Here is a 17592-nt window from a genome sequence, read left to right on the forward strand (position 1 = left end):
GCTAAGTTGTTTTGTTCAACTTGTTGTGGAGTTCGGCAACATTCATGACATACTCGGTGAAATGATATTTCTTTTTGTTTTATGATGCATCTTTTTAGCAAAACTACAGCTGCTAAGTTTCTAAAACGACATTAACATTTGAGGAGTTTTGCTTATACTGAAATGAAAAACACAGTTTTGTCAAGTACTTTTGGTGTTGTTACTGACACCTGCCCGAATAAATAGACATTTTAAACATCACCCAGCCAGCTCTAGGATTTTCATTGTCAAAGTAACGTTTTTTCAACGACCATTCAATCGTTTCAAGAACAGGCTACATATGGAACACATGTGAATGTGGTTTTAATATTTGTTACACGTGTTGCAGAAATGCACAACTGTCCACACAAAAACTTACAGTAACAGACTATGTATGACTCCCACCCACCCACTCACTCTCTCCCTCACACACTCCGGGCTAATTGGGAGTCGCCCCTCGCTGACCTCCTCTCATGCACAGACAGAGTCATCGCCATGACAGCAGGGTCTTGCTCATTATCCCCAACAAGGGTCGGCCTTGTTCGAGTCCAAACGCACCTGGCTGACATCACAGCAAACCCTGAGTCCCTGTTGCCACGGTAACCACAACTTGGCAACCGCAACTTGGCAACGTCCCACTCCACGGGGGATTGATTGGGTGAGCAATGCAGTGAGAGGTGGATTAGGAGGAGTATTATTGTCTCCCTCGGTGCAGAGGGACACGCGGGGTCTGAGCTTTGCCAGACACTGAGAGGATGGTGGACTCACTGAAACAGTGATGACAACCCTGGCCCTGAACTTAACACAGAGATGAAAGATTACCTCTCATTTATCCATTACTCATTAATTTGATAATAAGCTGCAGTGATTAAAAAAAAACACTGTACTGTTCTTTTGGCAGAGCAGGCGGAGGCCTATTCCATATAGTTTTTGATCGCCAAATGATATTATTTGGAGCAGAGTGAGACAGAAATGGTCACATTTTCACTCAAGTGTCTGTTTCATGCGCAACCAAATAGATGCCATGGTAAATATAGGTGCAAAGTGATTTTTGCGAGGAGAGTTTTCTGGCTGCAAAGTGCACACTCAACCGTCGAGTGAAATGAACAAAACTCAAGTGACAAAATGATGTGTCCGACAAACAACCATTACCCTCTCCATAGCTCCTGCTCTGCTCCTCTCTCCTCTTAGGGCAGAGGAGAAGAGGGAAAACCACTCAGTGACTGAGACAGGGGAAGCAAAGTGCAGCACTTATTTGTCATCATCCATTAGTGAACCAGCGGGACCCCAAAGTAGAAGCTGCAGAGAGAGGAAATGGTCCGAGGTCATTCTGACGCCTGATTTCTGCACCTGATCAGTGCTACAGGTGTCACTATACTGTGTATACAGCGTGGGTCAACACTAGACCTCCATCAGCTACTTCATTTAGATGCACTCTGGGATTAGTTCTCCAATGGCTAGTCAGGTAACTTGGTTTCTCTAGAAAATAGCCTGCTCACTATGCAGCGAGGTGTAAAGTAAGGTTTTGTAGGTTGGATTGGTGGACAGGTGTGTAGCACGCTTGAGTTGGATGCGCATGACCAGGGTTCACATCCAGGTACAGACCTGCAGTTAAGTTCTCCTAGCCCTGACATGTCTAGAAATGGTTATATGTTCTGCTGTCTGTCTGAACCACCAGCTCCAGGTGTCATCCCTACCTTATCAAGGAGATTCCCGCATCCTTAGAATACATAGTTTGAGACAGATTAATGCAAATTGGAGCGGACCTGACACCGAACCTTGCAGGACTCCTGCATTAAACTAAAAGAATCTGAATGTGTATTTGCCAGTAATCACACACTATAAAGCTTTACAGCTGAATCAGCAGTGGGCGGTTTATATAAGATGAGATTAACCATATCTGAGGCCATGTAGGGGGTCAACATACAGGATTGCATGACGTACATGCGGTTTTGCAACATTATTTATTATTTTTTATTATTTTTCACCATGGTGGTATGGTGGCAGTGAGTAACTGACCGAGCTCCAACACCAATTACATGACATTAGACTGAAATGACGGGAGAGAAACTATATGTTAAATGCTGACGTGATAGATCATTTTGTGGTGAGACAGTAATGCAGCCTGAAGATACCAAATCACTGGCAATGTGTTAATGTTCTATTTTTTGTTTTGTTTTAACGTAAATTAATTGGTATAACGTTGTCTGTCACCCTGATAAAGCCTGTCAACCACAACTCTACAACATCTGTAGTTAATATCTATATGTACTTCAACTGCTGCTAAATGTCCTATTTTTTCCTAGTTTATATATACATATGCGATTTTTAATTATTTTAACCATTGCAATCACTTCTTTTCAACATCCTTACACCTATACCTTTTCATTTATGTGTTTCGGCAATTCTAACGTTTAGAATAGCTCTACGCAAACACATTTCATTTCCATTGACATGCCCTGCAAGGAAACATGAGCCATCATGGCACCGACTAGTCCTGCTTTTTTTGCATCTCCCACTGTGTTTCTGCTCTGAACGGTTCAAGGAATAAAGAGGCTGTGGACCAGACAACCTATCTTCCCCATCTACTGACCGAGGTTGGGGGGGCGCCAGCTGTGATATGAATCAGATGCCGCCATGATTGGAATACAATGACCTGGTAACACACAGTCTCTCTCTCTCTCTCTCTCTCTCTCTCTCTCTCTCTCTATCTCTTTCTCTCTCCCTCTCCATGCGTCTCTCTTTCTGAACAAGGTTATCAGCAGAGATTATCGGGCTAGGACAATAGATGGCTATTCACATCGGAAGTGAATGGTTTTGGCACATAGGACTGTGGTTGATTTAAAAAAAAAAAAAAAAAGAACCAGAGAAATCCTGTACCCAGATAATTACAACTTTTATGTTACTGTTATATTTAATTGTTGTATTAGTAGCAGCGCTAAAATGACTTTGGGCCATGGACCTAATCACGTTACATATCAGATATTATCAAATGTTTTGACATTATTATAATATGTGGAGAATGAACATGATCACAATTAGTAGCAGAACTGCTCTTACTTGTGTCACTACCGAGAATTCCCCGGTTAAATACAGCTGCTTCTTCTATATAATCTTACATAAATTCTACAGGGGGTAGATGGAATAACATAACCACTCATAACAACTTTAACTTTGAAGTTACGAAGGCACGCTGCTACAAAAGTGGGTCACATGATGTTTCATTCTAATTAAGTATTTGTCAACCCAGCCTCCCCCCCCCATGCACTATATAAAGTATGTGTAGTATCCCTGATGCCTGGTCTCAACTGGTGGAGGACGTACTTCTTTCTTACTGCAGTTTCTTCCTGATTTTTAACGATGTTCTCGTCAAGGTAATGAATAATTTAGCAGTTTTTGGGCAGATGCGCCTGCTGCGTAGACACAGGCGTCCTAACCGCTTCCGACTTCGTGTTAGTGACATGACGCTTCGAACATTTAAGTGCTGATTGCCACACCTTTTTATCAGTAATGAACAGTGCTAATTGGCATGCTTCCTAGTTCTTATTCACAATGGAACCACACACTGGAAATGAGTTACTCTTTTCAACTTGGGTATATTTAACATAGTTTTGGCCAATATCTCTACAGGTAATTATATTGGAGATATGGAAATATCAAATGTTACATTTTTATGAGTTTATTTTGCACCAAATGCCTCTATACTGATCTTGAGACAATATTCTAGGGATTACGGTTGGCGCTTTCACAAATATTAACAAGTCTAGTCTGGTAAGTTGAGAAAATTACATCACTTTACTGTTACTGCAGCCATGAAAAGACTCACTTATCCCAAATTATTGTTATAATCATTTACAAAATCTAAAACCATATTTAGTCTAGTATCAGGCGATATAGACAGGCGAACCAGCCCTACTGGTAATAACAACGCTGTAACGCAACAAGTTTAGTTGAAGCTGTGCATGCTTCCGATTGGTTGTGCTGATCTCGCAATGTCACAAATTTCAGCATTTACTTTGAAGAGTAAAGTGTTATTATAACCAAAATAAATAGTGGTAAAATCTACAAACATACAGTAAAACCCCAGTTGTAATAAACCTTTAAAATGCTATCTTCATTATTTCCTATGTTAATGCTCACAATGTTCCATCAATCAGTAAACATAACTAGTCCAGATACGATACACCTGCTGGAATTAAAAATTTTGTGCAATCAAAGATTGAGTTATAGGCCCTAACCTTAAAGTTCAAACTGCGCCTGCAATCTATCCCCTCATTACTAGTTTTCCAGAATAATTGCATGAGTCTAGACAGAGAGAACCGTAGATACTACATATTTCGTCTGTAGGTGTTTCACAGGGGCACTGATTTATGTCTCAGACGTGTGTCAGTGGAAGGTTATTAAGAGTTTGTCCACATCGCATGTATCATCTTCTTAATATAAAAACTTAATGAACCCTGTTGAGGCTGCAGCAGCCGAGGCGAGCCCTCGGAGAAGGATGATAACGCGCTCTTAACACGTCTCTGAACCATGGCGAAGTGCATTACTTTTCAGACTTTTCATCAGGGATGCAGCTAAAGGGTCACTCCACCATCCGCCATGAATCTTTGGCAATTAGGCAGAGAAATGGAGAGCACGGATGGAGGGGATGGATGTAGTCTATTATACCCCAGAGTAGCAGGTGAATGTAGTATGAAGACTTCTGGCTTCCTGTACGCCTGCTCAGCGTGTGACAGGAACGCGTGCAGCAACATCTGGGAGAGGAAGCTCTTTGATCAGTTAAATGTTGTGTGACGAGAACACTGGCTGGCAGTATCACCTGTGTGTGTTTAAGTGTTTTCGAGCTCCGCTTTGAGATGTCGCCGATCTAGCTGGTAGCAGTCAGTAAACTCAAGCTGTTTGTGTGCACTCTGGCAGACCAAATGAACACTGCAGACAAGGAGTTGAAACTGTGATCATGTTCGTGCCAGGGAAGAGAGCTCGTGTAAAAACACTGATGATGATATCTATTTTGGATTGTGGTTCCCAACATGAAGGTTGTGCACCAGAGCGTTCCCAGCAGTCGCAGTGCTTAAATCTGGACTTTTAGCGTCGCTGCGTCTAACGTCTCTTAAAAGAATCGAATCAACCCGAGGTAACCTCACTCGGCTAAGAAATAATAAAAGATATAATAGAACGAAAGATAGCATTTCCACATTAAAAATGTCAAAAACATCTCTGCTAGTTGTGTATTTTTCACTATCCGAAATGTTTCCGTCAGTGTTCAAACCCAAAGAAATATAGTTCACATAATGGCACATTTTACTTGGTCGCCCGATGGTAAACAGTTACTTTGGGAGCGATATCAGATGATGCTAAATCTGCCCATTGTTTTCTTGCCATGAGTTGTTAAAACACTGATCTCTCCTTTCAATATGAAGCTGTTATCATGCTGAACTCACTATGCAACCAGCTGAGGCTTCAGGAAGTATGTGCAACCAGCCAAGAAATAATCCAACCCATAACCCCTCTATTTAACCAATTGTTTGTTACCCTTGATCGTTATGTAGAGATTTAATTGAGAACAAGCCAGTTTATAGGTGCTGGAATGCAGATTTTGTTGCCTTTGGACAAATCCCGGCTCGCTGTTTCCCACTACTCTGTCTTTATGCTAAGCTAAGCTAACCTGCTGCTAGCTGTAGCTTCATATTCAATGATATATACGAGAGCGGTAAACATCCTCTTGTCTCACTCGATTGAATGATCACATGTCTGGAAATGTTGAAGTCCTCCCCTACAGGAGAGCAGCCCAGAATGGGGCCAGCCAGCTAAAGTAGGTTCAATTCAACCTGGGAGATGTTTCAAGTGAAAAGAAATTAAAAAATAATGTAAAGATAAATCTAATTATATTTATGCGGTTTATTTGTTTGTTTACATGTAGGATCCTTAATTATGAAGTACCATTTTGCCTTCTGCCCACGGCCCATTTTATGCTTTAGCTCTCCAGGGAAAACATTTTGGACAACCTCTCTTTGAGGGGTCGCATGCCAAAAACAATGCGGAGCACTGTTAAGAGTGAAAGTCAGTACAAACACTAGAACCCTTTCCTGAAAAAACAACTGAATAACACGAAGAACACACATCTACCACTTGACAGCTGATCCATTTGGATTGGTTCTAATGTTAAGGGGCTGTGGGACTGTCCATTGGTCAGGTGGGGGGTTGCATACATCACAGATCCAGAGGTCTGCAGGCACATACACTGGTGTCAATTCTCTTTTAAACAGCTTGATAAATATACACATACCACCATCACCACTTAGCATGGTCCCGTCATTTTCATGCCGCCTTACCCACTGATCTATGTCATGTTTCTCCTTTCCAACCCTAATGGAAAACATCTGCTACAGCATACTGTACGTGCACAAATAGGACGGTCGAGCTGAAATAAGCTGTCTGTTTAAGCAACTTAATAAGACATTTCACTGTCAGACACAATCTGCTCTGCCGGTCTAATCAGAGGGCTCGCTCTGGCTTCCCCCAACCCCCCAACGTCCATCACATTAAACTTCTTATTAGGGCTGGGTAGCTCCTCCATCTTGGGAGTGATCTGTGATCTGGAGCACGATAGCCCACAGGAGAAAATACAGGAATTAACTTTAAATGAGGCATCCTAAACTGCCATGCAACCCACAGTGACTGCATATCCTCTGAATGCTATTTCAGTAAGCAGGCCCCTATTTTCTGCCCGGTCACAGAGCAGAAATCCACAAGCAATCAACATGAGCAAACATCACGGTGCTCTCAGTTGAAACAGTGGTCTTGGCAAAGTGATGAATGAGATTAATTACTCTACAGTGGGGAGGAGAAACAGCCTGGAGCTGAGCACAAACACACTGTGGTGTTTTTTAGAGATCAACATGGAGCCATTCAGGCAGGCAGGCAGGCCGGAGCTGGAGCACACAGGCAGCAAGGTGCTCTTCATCCAGTCCACATGCCTGGTGATGGCTGGGGGGGAAACGGATACGCTGCTCGTCCCAGCGTCGCCCTGCACACGCGAACACAAAGAGGCTGCAGCCGCTCACGGGGAGCCGCTGTCACTCGCGTTCATCGAGCGAATATCTCTCAGATTTCGCTCAGTCTGGGAGTAACACCGTTTTCGCATCAGCCGAACCCCCCTCCTCCCTGCTCCGACCCCCACACACACCCCGGCCTCGGCTGGATGGATGGATGGATGGAGAGTGAAATGGGGGGGGGGGGGGGGGGGGGGGGTTCCATTTTCGGTCCACGCACCACAGCCCCTTTAGCGCATCATAATACAAATAAATAAATAAATGAAATCAAACATAATCCACACCACGCCTCGGAATAAACTCACACAAAATAGCGGAGGAGAAACATCTGGCACACACTCCGGACACAAAAACACAACAGCCAGCCATATTCCCGTCAGGCTGTCACATTCAGCCCTTTTTCAAGCATTCGCACAGACGGGAGGTGTGAGACGAGCGGAATGAGGAAACTGGAATGACATTGCGCCTGCTTACTGTAAAATAAATTCCCTCGGGGGATGGAGAGCCTCCTTTTTTCCCCTCTCGACTCCCCTCCTTTCCGACGTGCGAATCTCCCCCGGAAATTCAGACCATGCAAAACAGGTAGTCAGTCATTCCACCCTGCGAAGTATTTCGGTCCAGCGCGGCGGCGGCGGCGGCGGCGTGCGGGAGAGGAGAAGGCAAGCCAGCATCCGAGAGGAGGGAGAGCCAGCTGTGGGGAGGAAATGAGGAAGGAAGGAAGGAAGGAGCGGCCGGGCCGGAGCGCTGCGCACAGGAGAGGAGGCAGGGAGAGCGGCAGAGGTGCTCTCTCTCTCTCTCTCTCTCTCTCTCTCTCTCTCTCTCTCCACTAGTTCACAATACAACATCCCCCCATCCCTGCCAGACAGACTGACAGACGGCCTTGGGTACCAGTGTCAGCAGCGACACCCACCGGTGATGAGAGGAACCGGTGTATGGGGGGTGATGAATGCCACCGGCCGCTGGAAGAGGGAGGGATGCGCTCTCTGTGGCTGAACGTGATGCTGCAGCTACGTCATCACATCATTTAGCGTCAAACTCTTACAGCTACACATCAAGTGCAACTCAGATCCCGACTAACCAACGTTTGATTGCGGACAGAAATCATGTCAGAGTGATTTTAAAATTGAAGTTTTAAGTTTTGTTATAATTTAAAGGAAGAAAATAGGTCCCTGTTTCTCAGCAAGTGAGAGCAGTTGTCTCAATCAGGTCTAGGTGTTCTTAAAATACTGTGAAAGAATCAAAACACTCAATCCATCCATAGTTTTTAGATAGGGGCAAATAGAGGATACAATCCTGTTTTTTTACCTAAAGCATTTTTGGCGCCTTTATTTTGGAAATGTAACCATATATGCATATTTATATTGCTAACTTCGCAACAGAATGAGACTATGCTCGTTTCCACAGGTAGGCATTTTGAAATGCAACAGCAAAGTGGACCAGTGGGTCGATATCTCACATACCAGTGTTTAAAACTTAGATCTTTTTCATGTAGTTCATGTCATGCTATCATATGTTGTAAATCCAAATTCTATGTGGGGGATTATTCACAGAAAGTTAACACAGGCAACAATTTTTATTGAAGTGCAAAGGTGGTGATTTGTTAGTGATGAAGAATAAGGACCATTTAGCATCCAATCTGACCAATCTTGAGCTTTGCAGGTGAGTTTATAAGTTCTTCACAGTACACAGTACAGTAGAACTGAGTGTAGCATATATTTCCTGGTCAGTGATTGTTTGGTCGCTCATTCAGCAAATCAAGGTGCAAGGACAAGAAATATGCCGTTGTTAGACAGGAGGACATTATCTTGAAAGCTAATGAAGCTCTAGCAAACGTTCAGACAGGAAGGCTACTCTTTCAGATGCTCATGCTTTAGTTTATATCCCATACCATCCCTTCATCCACTCCTCTGACTCATGCTCACTAATAATTGCCTGTCATTATCAGGGGCTGCTCACATTAGTCGGACACATCTATCCATTAGCACAGTGAAACTCCCTCACTGTTAGCCTATCATCTTGCTGCTGTCTTTTTAAATCTGACTGTCTCCCAGCCTTTAGTTCTGTCTTCATGCACCCTCCACCTCTCCAACACTAGAGTCTTCACAGATTCACCAGCTTCATCGTTTCATCAGCCCCTCTGTCCCAGAACCGTCATCAACCACCACCAGTGTCTGGACTCCATGGGGGGATTCTTCTTTCTGCTGCTGCTCAGGGCAGACACCCTTCAATCACACAATCTACCTGCAGAGTCTAAGAGCCAAAGACTTTCTGACAAGACACATGATCACATATCACCTGCTGTTATATATCACATATCATCTGCTGTTATATATCACATATCATCTGCTGTTATATATCACACATCATCTGCTGTTATATATCACATATCATCTGCTGTAATATATCACATATCACTTGCTGTTATATATCACATATCATCTGCTGTTATATATCACATATCATCTGCTGTTATATATCACACATCATCTGCTGTTATATATCACATATCATCTGCTGTTATATATCACACATCATCTGCTGTTATATATCACATATCCTCTGCTGTAATATATCACACATCACCTGCTGTTATATATCACATATCACCTGCTGTTATATATCACATATCACCTGCTGTTATATATCACATATCACCTGCTGTTATATATCACATATCATGTACTGTTATATATCACATATCCTCTGCTGTTATATATCACATATCACCTGCTGTTATATATCACATATCCTCTGCTGTTATATATCACACATCACCTGCTGTTATATATCACACATCATCTGCTGTTATATATCACATATCACCTGCTGTAATATATCACATATCATCTATTGTTATATATCACATATCACCTGCTGTTATATATCACATATCATCTATTGTTATATATCACATATCACCTGCTGTTATATATCACATATCACCTGCTGTTATATATCACATATCACCTGCTGTTATATATCACATATCACCTGCTGTTATATATCACATATCACCTGCTGTTATATATCACATATCATCTGCTGTTATATATCACATATCATCTGCTGTTATATATCACATATCATCTGCTGTTATATATCACATATCATCTATTGTTATATATCACATATCATCTATTGTTATATATCACATATCACCTGCTGTTATATATCACATATCATCTATTGTTATATATCACATATCACCTGCTGTTATATATCACATATCACCTGCTGTTATATATCACATCTCTACTGTTATATATCACAAATCATCTACTGTTATATATCACATATCACCTGCTGCTATATATCACATATCACCTGCTGTTATATATCACATATCATCTGCTGTTATATATCACATATCATCTGCTGTTATATATCACATATCATCTACTGTTATATATCACATATCATCTGCTGTTATATATCACATATCATCTGCTGTTATATATCACATATCATCTGCTGTTATATATCACATATCATCTGCTGTTCTAAACATCTTCTTAACTTCAGTCACTTGTCTCTCCTGATTGAAATGTGGGTTGTCTGTTGCTCTCTCAGTGTTGTATGGCTGTCTGGCTAATGGACAGTGTGATCATCTGTTTATTATAGTTAGAGCAGTCACGTTACCACTTTATGGATGTTTTAGGTATATCTATATATATCAGCAAAAATGTAATATAATTTTCAGAATTCTGAATAATAATTAAACCATTAACTAATCATTAATCATTATGTTGTCATTAGTCTTTAATTACCTTAATTTAAAAATCATTGTGTTTTTGTTCGCGTACAGTGAGCCTCTCATTGCTACAGAGGGAACAGAGCCATGTTTCTGGAGTAGCTCAGAATGGTAAAGGGGATACAACTAAATCATTCATACTGGACCTTTGAATTAGATTGGATAAAAAATAGGCAAAGGGAGTTTGCTGTGCATAGATAGACTATCAGTGGAATTCTAATCCCAATTGGGAGATCTGTGAAACCAAATACTATTTTGGAAACCAAACAAATATTTTCCCTTAGGGGACTTCTTGTTTTCTTAAATGAGTGCAATGGATATTAACAGACAAAAAACAAAAAATGAAATCATTACTCACTTGTTTGAATATACGTTTTATAATTTCTTACAAGGAGACAAAACCTTGCTTTAATTAAGCTGAGGTTAATGTATTTGTAAGGCTGAGGTTAGGTGTGCTCAACCGCTTAATGCAAACAGCAAACTCGTTAACTTCAGTACTGAAAAGTTGGCTATCCTAAGTTTCAAATGGTAATAATAATTATGTGTTCATGATGTCCACAACTTGAAAGGGCTATTTTTGCTGAAAACATTTTTAGAGAGCCAATCTGCTGGACGTTGCAGGCTGGCATGCTAATGGAAGCTGGGAGAATTAGTCAGGATACCTTCTGGTTGGAACATAGCTGCTGTAACCACTGAGCAACAGTGTCTGTCAGCTGTGTCGAAGTAAAAATGTTTCCATTAAACCTTTCCTTTTAACACCCTAGCTGATGGCAGGTTCAGGAAGCACGTGTTTTCACTATTCACCTTTGGAAACACATTCCATCCCACTCTGTGTCCCGCCGACTTTGAAACCAAACCTTACCCTTTTTTTTTTAATTGGCTCGAAGAGAAAATATAAGCACAGACACACGTGTCAAATCAGGACAAACCCTTTACTAGAGGGAGTTAGAACAGACTGGAAAAAGTTTGTAACCCAGTTGAACTGAGCTCTGTACATCCTCTGACTCTTTTCTATCTCTGGCTCTGTCTATATTTGTCTCCCTCTCTTTCCGTCTCTCTCTCTCTTTTTTTTCGCTTCCTCTTTGTTTAACATTTCTTTGTTCAGTCAACTGTAAGCTATTTCCAAATGCCACAGTCAGTAACATCAATGGCAAACTAAATCTTGCACACATTGTTCTCGCATGCACTGTTTGCTTCATTGCACAAGAAATGACTTTGGATGTTGAGATTATCTGCACACATTGCAGCCAAAATGTCATACTTCAACGGCAGGAAGAATCAGCGGATAAAATATGAATCCCTAAGAGCGTGTGCACGTACTTATGGTGTAACAGTGCACATTTCTGAGACCCTTTATTTGCTGTTTCATACCCCAGGATGCCTTCATGCACTGTTTCTTGCAGTATACGCCATTTGAGCTATTCTTATCTGTAGCCTATCCTCCACTGCTCTAATGACCTGACATCTCCACGGGGATCATTAAAGTTTCATCTGACCTAATCTAAAAATTGAAGTCCCCTTAAGCAAGGCACTTGTCTGCTCCAGTAGAGCTGCTCAGCGTCCATCAGTAGGAAATGTGTGTTGCGCTGAGAAACTGCTTGCAGGTGTCAGTGTGTGTGTGTGTGTGTGTGTGTGTGTGTGTGTAGGTGTGTGTGTGTGTGTGTGTGTGTGTGTGTGTGTGTGTGTGTGTGGGTGTGTGCGTGTGTGTGTGTGTGTGACGCACAATGCCGCAGGGAGGAACACATGCCCATTTAGAGCTATGTTAACACAAAAGAATATGTCAACCCTTTGGTTGTTGGATTAGCAGACAGTGGTGATGAGACGGTGAGGTGATTATGCAGAAGTGGTGAGTTGTTATCTGCTCAATGCCGTGTCTGGCTTTTTCCGCAGCTGGCAACAACAAACAAACAAAACACAACACCCACCTATCGCACTGCCGCACGGTCATATCATGCGGGAGAGAGACAGGAAGAAAGGGAGAGGGCGGTGGAGTCAAGACCTAGCAGCCTACCAGCCTGCGCGTCTATGAAACAATAATGAGGTTCATGTAAATCACAGTTTACCCTTCATCTGCCTTTCCTTTATCCGTTTGTCTATCAATTCATGTCAATAGAGTGTTACCTAAGGACGTGAGAACCAGGCCTTTTAAAAGTCCAGCTCCAGTCCATGACTTTTTTTTCGAACATGTAAGCATTCTTGAACATGATTGGAACACTCCTCACCAAAAAAACGACCATATGGTTGTGTGTGAAAGTGGCATAATGGGAACAAAGAAGGATGTCAAGTCATGTGGTACAAGGATTGGTTTTTAATTGCTCTATTTGTTGTTTCCTGTATTATTTCTTAGTTTTATCCTCTTGTTCATCTAGCCTTCATCATTCTGTGTTCCTGTGTTTTTCCCCAAGCCCTCGCGTGCTCCCTGTGTTCTGCATTTGTTTCCCTTGGACTGGTTTTCAGCTTTTATTAAAGCCCACTTTTTGCTGTGGATCCGCCTGTTTCCATGTCCTCATTTGGGTACTGTTTTTGTATACCTGACAGCCGAGGGAGGAGGGTGGTATGAATGGATGGGTCGAACACACTCGTGGTACTTGGCCCTAATGGTATGCTTGGACGCAAGTGGTTCTGATGTTCCCAGCATTGGGTGCTTGACAAACACCCTCCTAGAACCGTGCAAACAAACCTGGCTGAACCCTGATTGGAAAAACTGGGATTGGGTTCTGCTCTGGGATTTCAAATCTGGGATTTAGGAAAGAGTTCTTGCTCTTTTATGTGGGGCTTACAGTTATGTTTCTAAAGAGATTTCAGGTGAGAAATAATCATGAAGTTATTAAATCTGTCTTCATTTGAAGTGGACAGTGGTCAGAAGCTCTCAGAGTGGGTGAGTCACGCTGGGCGACCCTGAACTGATTAAAGTAGCCCAGACCTCGACTTTATGCAAATGTAAAGCAATACAACCTCTCATCTCTTCAAAATTCAGCGCAACGCTATACCTGAAAGCATTGCACAGCCCCTTATGGATGGGAAGCGTAGAAAGAATGGATCCCGGGGAAGCGAATCATCAGGCTTTCACCCAGGAAACCACTGTTTGTGTCCCTTGTAAAGCCAAAGATCAATTTAATGTACTTAATGTATTTAAATTATGTAACATAATTACGCACAACTATCAAGAAAGGTCAGGAACTGTCGCTGGTACTCTTCTACTATCATATACGGTGGGCTATGATGTTTTGGTAATGTTCATTTTTGGGAGTCATTGGCAATCAACGAATGAGGGCGGTAAGAAAATGTGTTGGACTGGAAAGTTTGGCTTATAGACCCCATTTAAATCAGGTCCTAACATGTGATCCCTATCTGATAATGGCATCTGCTCCTAGGTAAGTAAACACATTAAACAGAGCTGGTAGCTCATGCTCCCCCAACTTATTTTTTTCTTTTCAGTCATGCTTGCAACACAGCTCTATGTATGGAAATGTTGGTCGAGACTGAAGTATCTCCAAAAAATGGATGGACTGCCATGACCTGTGATGAATCCTACTGACTTTGCCGATCCCTGACTTTACTTGCAGCGCCACCATGAGGTTGAAAACCTTGATTTGATTGAAATATTTGCTGGATGGATTGCCAACAATAGCTTTTATTAGGGGTTATTCAAAAATGAGCATAGGCCTCTCCTGTCATTACTCTCATTCATTTTTGCGAAAAATAAAAAGTACGAAGCATAAGGACAACAACTCCTTTAAAGCACAATGAATACTACATTCACTGAACTCCTTTAGATTACAAAGTAGGGTAATTATTTTGTTCATTATTTACACCCAAAAAACATTAGAAGACTAAACTGTCGGCTTCTATGGCATTAAGGTATTGTATCCATTATATTCACCTCAATATGACTGAAATGTGCCTGCTTGCAGTTCTAAAGAAAGGATTGTCCACTACATGAATGTCCTGCATAATTTCAATACAGCCTTGTAGGCGTTTCCATCTGCAACCATTCTATTGTTAGAGTTTTCTTACTTGAGGCCAAAATGTAAACCAATACTCATGTCTTATGATTACTGCAGTCATTGCCTTGTGATTTGCGGATCACATTCACATTTCCCTCAGGATTGTGATAATTCCTTTTCATCCTTTTCAACTGGCATTTGTGCGGTACCTCGGTGTGACCAAATACCTGCAGAGCTAAGGACATTTCCGTCAGCCTCTGTTATACGGTGTTTAGTGCTAATTAGCAACAATAATAATGTGAATGTGCTGAACTAAGATGACAAACAAGGTCAGTGACATACCTGCATGGCATCAACTACTGTGCCCAAGTACACCTCGCAGACCCATGCTACTGGTTGACTCTATGGTAGTGTTTTCTTTTTAAAAAGATTTTGGCCAACCAGCACACAAATTTAGGTTTACACCACAATCATGGCGGTCTGGCAGATTCAGTAGCATTTCATTTCTAGTTTTGGGTTTATGGGAAATCAGTATTTTGTGAGTTCATCAATCGCTCTTTCAAAACTTTTGCCTGGTTTTTATTGCAAGCTGCCAGAGTAATGCTTACAAAGATGTAGATGTCTTTCATTTGGAGCCGTAGTGTAATATTTTCACTGAGTTTTATGTAACGCATTATGTGTAGTGCAGCACTTCCTCCGATAAATTCTTGTGTAGAGTGAGGTATGCGAAGGTTACAGCTCATCAATTGTTCCTCAGTGAATAAAACATGACACAGCCTTCACTAATGTCTGAATAACATCCTTTTCTGTAGAAGCAACTTTGAAAGAAAATCATCTCTCTGAAGTTTGTCCTTCATCAGAAATTCAAAAAGACATTAAGAAGCCCTGGTTAATACAGATGTGCTTTATGAACACCCTGCAGATCTTTTTGATTCATTTCAGGCCCGGTTCTAGACTGCCTTGATTGGGGGGGGGCAGTAAGTTGATTGGTCAACAACTGCTACTGTGTTGAGTGCCATAGGGATGATGTTGGTTTTTTTTTTTTTTCTGTATGCACGGCACAAGAGAGAGAGATGCAGCTCTGTTGGCAGAAGAGTTTAGTGGGGCAGTCAAAGCTTTTGAGGGGGAATTTCCCCCCTGTGCCCATGCCTACAACCGGGCCTGATCCACTCAAAACTGCAATAAACCAAGTATCCATGATGATATTGGACATATGTAGCAGAAATGTATCTTCTCTAATCTTTGCTTTTTTTCTCTGCTGACAAAACTTTTAACATGTCAACTTTCAATGGGACTGTTACATCATCGACACTCTAGAGTGCGATCCATTCATCCTCATTCCAATCTGTATCAGTCAGAGTTACTCTCTCTGGACAGCAGTTCATCATCCTCACTGTCACTTGCTTCTTGTCCCTGCCCCAAAACATGCACCTCCAGGACTAGGCAAAGGGATTTTCCCCCCCACACTTCCGACAGTCTTTGCCATCAGCTGGGCACTTGTCTGGAGCATATTTATTTCCTCATAAATCACAGTCTTGCCGTCTTGTTTCGGTTTGTGTTTCTGTGACTGCCGTTTATCAGTTCTCTTTGTGGTTGTTTGCACTGCATCAACAGCGGCTGCTTCGCTGTCATTGTAAAAAGTCTTGTGGTGTAAACTTTGTGCTATTAGATGCCGAGCAAATGCTTACAGCCTTTTCCAAGGTGTTCTGTTTCTTTAGTAAAAGCGTCTGTCTTGTCATGCACTCCTATTATCTGAGCTTTTATCATGGAATCTCACAGTGCACTAAAGTTACAGGGTTGACTCCTGAGACGCAGGTCTGTCACACATAGTTCTAAAGTACCTTTTTATGGCAGACATATTGACATGTCAAAGCAGGAGAAGCACAGATATGAACAATAACTTTGGGGGGGGGCTCCATTTTATTAAGGGATGCTAAATTTCCACCTGTGCCTCTTCTGCTTTGACAAGCCAAAACGTCGGCCATGAAAATGGTCTATTGATTCATTCAGTTTTTGAATTCAGTCCCTGAAGACAAACCATTCATATGATTGTTTTTTGGTGTACAGCTGCCCTTAAACTGTCTCAGAACTGCAGGAAACCTATCTCCATCATCCACCAAAAAGTCAAATACATGTTGTACACATCTGACGCGGCCTAGGACAGTTGACAACAGAGCTTTTTTCTGAAGATCATCTCTATTGTCCAGTCTGATCGGAACCAAATCAAGCAAGGTAGACGTTACCCAATTAACTGTAACTCATCAGGTGGATGAATATTATTCATCAGTACTCTCAAATTATTAGATTTACTCCTGATACCACGTATTGCCAATTTATTGATTTACATCTGCACATACAATGTAATGCAATTGTTTGTAATGTAAACAGCACAAGCTGTATATTTGTTGTATTGGTACACTGGGTACAAAGTACAATGTGGCTGTATCCATGTGATTAAAACATTGCAGGTAATGGAGTCCCCTATTGCTAGTCTGCATCTGCCTAACCCTGTTAGTGGTAGGGCTAGAGGAGGCATGGTGGCCAGCAGGACTTCCAACAAGGTTGGTGAGGACTGAAAACTACCAGCGGTAGATCTGACTGCACACTAGGCCACTCAATCGGCTGCTCGCTCTTGCAAACCTGCCGATGAACATATAAACAACAAAACAAATACAGGTCTGCTTTTTAGACTGTGGTTGAAGTTAGCTCGCTTCAAGCAGCCCCATAAATGTTCAATGCCACAAACTTGTGGAGTCCATGCGAGCTGAGTGCATGCTGTCATTATAGCAGAAGGGGAACATACCAAATACTTGGATATTCTGGA

The 17592-nt window shown here is 41.9% G+C and overlaps 1 protein-coding gene across 8 annotated transcripts in view; it reads right to left on the minus strand.

Moving 5' to 3' along the window:
- Positions 1–7914, minus strand: part of ctnnd2b (catenin (cadherin-associated protein), delta 2b) — a 187503-nt gene extending 179589 nt beyond the window's left edge. For 7 of the 8 annotated variants that reach the window (XM_030403343.1, XM_030403342.1, XM_030403336.1 and 4 more), the window contains exon 1: positions 7545–7914. The gene's annotated coding sequence lies outside the window, so the exon portion shown is untranslated. Of the gene's footprint in view, positions 1–7375; positions 7400–7544 lie in introns of those variants that run through there. The other variant, XM_030403334.1, reaches the window with a different exon arrangement.
- Between the last annotated feature and the right edge of the window lie 9678 nt (positions 7915–17592).

Source organism: Sparus aurata, chromosome 21 (assembly GCF_900880675.1).
Source record: "Sparus aurata chromosome 21, fSpaAur1.1, whole genome shotgun sequence".
Classification (NCBI taxonomy): domain Eukaryota; kingdom Metazoa; phylum Chordata; class Actinopteri; order Spariformes; family Sparidae; genus Sparus; species Sparus aurata.